The sequence below is a fragment of the Eubalaena glacialis genome, chromosome 1 (assembly GCF_028564815.1).
Source record: "Eubalaena glacialis isolate mEubGla1 chromosome 1, mEubGla1.1.hap2.+ XY, whole genome shotgun sequence".
NCBI lineage: Eukaryota > Metazoa > Chordata > Mammalia > Artiodactyla > Balaenidae > Eubalaena > Eubalaena glacialis.
The window spans coordinates 15871350-15876358 of NC_083716.1; positions in this window are offsets into that span (position 1 = coordinate 15871350).

Genomic DNA, 5009 nt, shown 5'->3' on the forward strand with positions numbered 1-5009 from the left:
GTAGCCCTACTCCTACAACATTATTTTTTTCTCCCAGTTATCACTTAAGGCCTCATGAGGAGTTCTCTTTGACCAGTGGGCTAAGGAAGAAAAAAATTCTGGTTTGGTTTACCAATGGGGTTGCATGATAGAAGTAGAGAGCTACAGCACTGCAGCCCCACTCCAAGATGTCCCTGAAAAACCGTGGAGAAGGGAGAGTCTCCTGAGGGCAGAACCCAGAACAGTGCACCTGGTTGTTTATTTTTCCTGAAAGTAGAGATGTCCAGAGATGTGGATCCATATGGATTCCTGACATGGTTAACTGTTTGGTGGGATGGTCAGGAACTTGGAAAGAACATGGTTGGAAGATTGGTGACCAGGAGGTAGGGGGAAGAAATATGTGGATAGAGCTCTCTGAATGGGAACAGAGGTTCGAGATAATTGTATCCCATGTGAATGCTCTTCAGAGGGCAACCCCTGTAGAGGAGAATTTTAATCAGCTGTAAAATGGGTGACCCATTTTTTGGCTGTCAGTCAGCCTACTTCCCCATCCACTCCTGTCACTGACCAATGGGCTCCCAAAGTAGCCAACTCAGCAGGGATGGGAGGTTGAGCATGGATAAGGAACATGGATTTCCATTAACCAAGACCAATATGGCAAAACCACTGCTGAGGGTCGAACCAGCCAATAGCAGAGATGAACACTGCACACTCAATACAGAGTCATTTCCTAGGGGCATTAGCTATCTTCTGGTGGCAGCTTGATTCCAGTGAACTACTTTCATCATGGAAGGGGCAGCACTTTGTTCTCATCAGAATGGACACTTCCTCTGGATATGGATTTGCCTTTCTTCTCTCAATGCTTCAGCCGAAACCACCATTTATGAATTTAAAAATCCATTTGCTGTCATTGGATTCCATATAGTATTGCTTCTAATCAAGGAACTTATGTTACAGCAAACGTAGTGTGGCAATGGGTCCATGCTAGTGGAATTTCCTGGGCTTACCATGTTTCCCATCATGCTGAAGCAGCTGACTTGATAGAACAGTGGTATGGCATTTTAAAAACTCAGTTACAGTGCCAGTGAAGTGGCAGCATCTTGCAATGCTGAAGCAATGTGTTCCAGGAGGCAGTATATGCTCTAAATCAGCAACCGATGTTTGCTGCTGTTTTTCCTGTAGCCATACTTCATGGGTCTGGGAATTAAGGGTGGAAATGGGAGGGACTCCTCTCACTAGCAAAATTTGCTTTTCATCTGCATTACTTTTATTTATTTATTTATTTAACATCTTTATTGAAGTATAATTGCTTTACAATGGTGTGTTAGCTTCTGCTGTGTAACAAAGTGAATCAGCTATGCCTATACATATATCCCCATATCCCCTCCTCTTGAGCCTCCCTTCTACCCTCCCTATCCACCCCTCTAGGTGGTCACAAAGCATCGAGCTGATCTCCCTGTGCTATGTGGCTGCTTCGCACTAGCTCTCTATTTTACATTTGGTAGTGTATATATGTCAATGCGACTCTCTCACTTCGTCCCAGCTTACACTTCCCCCTCCCCGTGTCCTCAAGTCCATTCTTTATTCCTGTCCTGCCCCTAGGTTCTTCAGAACCATTTATTTTTTTCTTTTAGATTCCATATATATGTGTTAGCATATGGTATTTGTTTTTCTCTTTCTGACTTACTTCACTCTGTATGACAGACTCTAGGTCCATCCCCCTCACTACAAATAACTCAATTTCGTTTCTTTTTATGGCTGAGTAATATTCCATTGTATATATGTGCCACATCTTCTTTATCCATTCATCTGTTGATGGACACTTAGGTTGCTTCCATGTCCTGGCTATTGTAAATAGAGCTGCAATGAACATTGTGGTACATGACTCTTTTTGAATTATGGTTTTCTCAGGGTATATGCCCAGTAGTGGGATTGCTGGGTCATATGGTAGTTCTATTTTTAGTTTTTTGAGGAACCTCCATACTGTTCTCCATAGTGGCTGTATCAATTTATATTCCCACCAACAGTGCAAGAGGGTTCCCTTTTCTCCACACCCTCTCCAGCATTTATTGTTTGTAGATTTTTTGATGATGGCCATTGACTGGTGTGAGGTGATACCTCATTGTAGTTTTGATTTGCATTTCTCTAACGATTAGTGATGTTGAGCATCCTTTCATGTGTTTGTTGGCAATCTGTATATCTTCTTTGGAGAAATGTCTATTTAGGTCTTCTGCCCATTTTTGGATTGGGTTGTTTGCTTTTGTAATACTGAGCTGCATGAGCTGCTTGTATATTTTGGAGATTAATCCTTTGTCAGTTGCTTCATTTGCAAATATTTTCTCCCATTCTGAGGGTTGTCTTTTTGTCTTGTTTATGGCTTCCTTTGCTGTGCAAAAGCTTTTAAGTTTCATTAGGTCCCATTTGTTTACTTTTTTTAAATTTCCATTTCTCTAGGAGGTGGGTCAAAAAGGATCTTGCTGTGATTTATGTCATAGAGTGTTCTGCCTGTGTTTTCCTCTAAGAGTTTTATAGTGTCTGGCCTTACATTTAGGTCTTTAATCCATTTTGAGTTTATTTTTGTGTATGGTGTTAGGGAGTGTTCTAATTTCATTCTTTTATATGTAGCTGTCCAGTTTTCCCAGCACCACTTATTGAAGAGGCTGTTTTCTCCACTGTATATTCTTGCCTCCTTTATCAAAGATAAGGTGACCATATGTGCGTAGGTTTATCTCTGGGCTTTCTATCCTGTTCCATTGATCTATGTTTCTGTTTTTGTGCCAGTACCATACTGTCTTGATTACTGTAGCTTTGTAGTATAGTCTGAAGTCCAGGAGCCTGATTCCTCCAGCTCTGTTTTTCTTTCTTTCTCAAGATTGCTTTGGCTGTTCAGGGTCTTTTGTGCTTCCATACAAATTGTGAAAATTTTTGTTCTAGTTCTGTGAAAAATGCCATTGGTAGTTTGATAGGGATTGCACTGAATCTGTAGATTGCTTTGGATAGTATAGTCATTTTCACAATGTTGATTCTTCTAATCCAAGGACATGGTATATCTCTCCATCTGTTTGTATCATCTTTGATTTCTTTCATCAGTGTCTTATAGTTTTCTGCATACAGGTCTTTTGTCTCCTTAGGTAGGTTTATTCCTAGGTATTTTATTCTTTTTGTTGCAATGGTAAATGGGAGTGTTTCTTGAGGTAAGATTGTATTGCTATAAACTTCCCTCTCATAACTGCTTTTGCTGCATCCCATAGGTTTTGGGTCGTCGTGTTTTCACTGTCATTTGCTTCTAGGTATTTGTTGATTTCCTCTTTGATTTCTTCAGTGATCTCTTGGTTATTTAGTAGCATATTGTTTAGCCTCCATGTATTTGTATTTTTTACAGTTTTTTGCCTGTAATTGATATCTAATCTCATAGCGTTGTGGTTAGAAAAGATACTTGATACAATTTCAATTTTCTTAAATTTACCAAGGCTTGATTTGTGACCCAAAATATGATCTATCCTGGAGAGTGTTCCATGAGCACTTGAGAAGAAAGTGTATTCTGTTGCTTTTAGATGGAATGTCCTATAAATATCAATTAAGTCCATCTTGTTTAATGTATCATTTAAAGCTTGTGTTTCCTTATTTATTTTCATTTTGGTTGATCTGTCCATTGGTGAAAGTGGGATGTTAAAGTCCCCTACTATTATTGTGTTACTGTCGATTTCCCCTTTTATTGCTGTTAGCATTTGCTTTATGTATAGAGGTGCTCCTCTGTTGGGTGCATAAATATTTACCATTGTTATAGCTTCTTTTTGGATTGATCCCTTGATCATTACGTAGTGTCCTTCTTTTTCTCTTGTAATAGTCTTTATTTCAAAGTCTATATTGTCAAGCAGTCAAGCATTTCCTAAGCAGCAGCGTGGTGGGAAGCTGATAGTTTTGCTTCCATAGATTTGGCTGAGAAGGAAGCAAGTCCAGTTGGATTTAGAGAGCTTATTACTCAGTTCCCATCAGGAACATAAGCTTCATGTTTGCCTCGGCTCCCCTTGCCACCTGAGCCCCCAGGGAGGCAATGTGGAGCAGGCCCAGGTAGACACCATACACACAAGTCTGTGTCACAGCTGAGAAATGCTAAGTCCTCAGTCTTATAAGGTGACTGCTAGCAAACCTGCCCATCCTCCTTTCTGGAAAGAGACTCCATTTTTATTATCCTGGAATATAAACAAATCTTTCCTGGGAGGGGCAACTTTTCTGTCCTGGAATGTTTCTGGGGGTTTTCTATCTCTGCTTTCCTGGTGAGGAAACAAATCTGCCCTCTGACCTAGAGAGAGAGAGACACCATGCTATGCAAACGTCGTTGAACAGATAGCCCTAGGTATGTTGAAACTCCATGGAGAACTGCCTACCATAAGAAATACCTAGTGAAGAATACCTTGTGGAAGAGACCAGTCTTCACAACCCTGGATTTCTAGTCTCATAACATCTGCCTCAAGAGTAGGTTTCTTAGGATGGCTTGAATAAAATTTTGCTTCATCCAGAATTATAGGCACATATTGGAAGGCACACTCCAACTTTGATTTATGCCTCTTTATTATTCGTACTCTGAATTCCCATATCTTTCAGAATCTGTGCCATCTCCAAGGCATCTTGAATTTTTCTTGGGAGTTGCCATCCTGCTAGCCTCCCTGATCTGTCAACTGCTCTAGAAAATTTTTTACTTTAACAATTAAAAAATTTTGAAACAATCTCAAAATTACAATAAAGATTCAAGTACAGTCACCAAAAACCTGAGGGTTTTCAAATATGAGGTAGGTTGCTGACATGATTCCCATCACTGCCGAATACTTTAGTGTGTATTTCCTACAAACAAGAACATTCTACAGCATAACCACAACACAATGCATTCGTTTCCTAGGCCTGTCATAACAAATTACCACAAACTTGATGGCTTAAAACAACAGAAATTGATTTTCTCATAGTCTGGAGGCCGAAAGTCTGAAATCAAGGTGTCAGCAGAGCTGCGCTTCCTCTGGAGCCTCCAGGGGAGA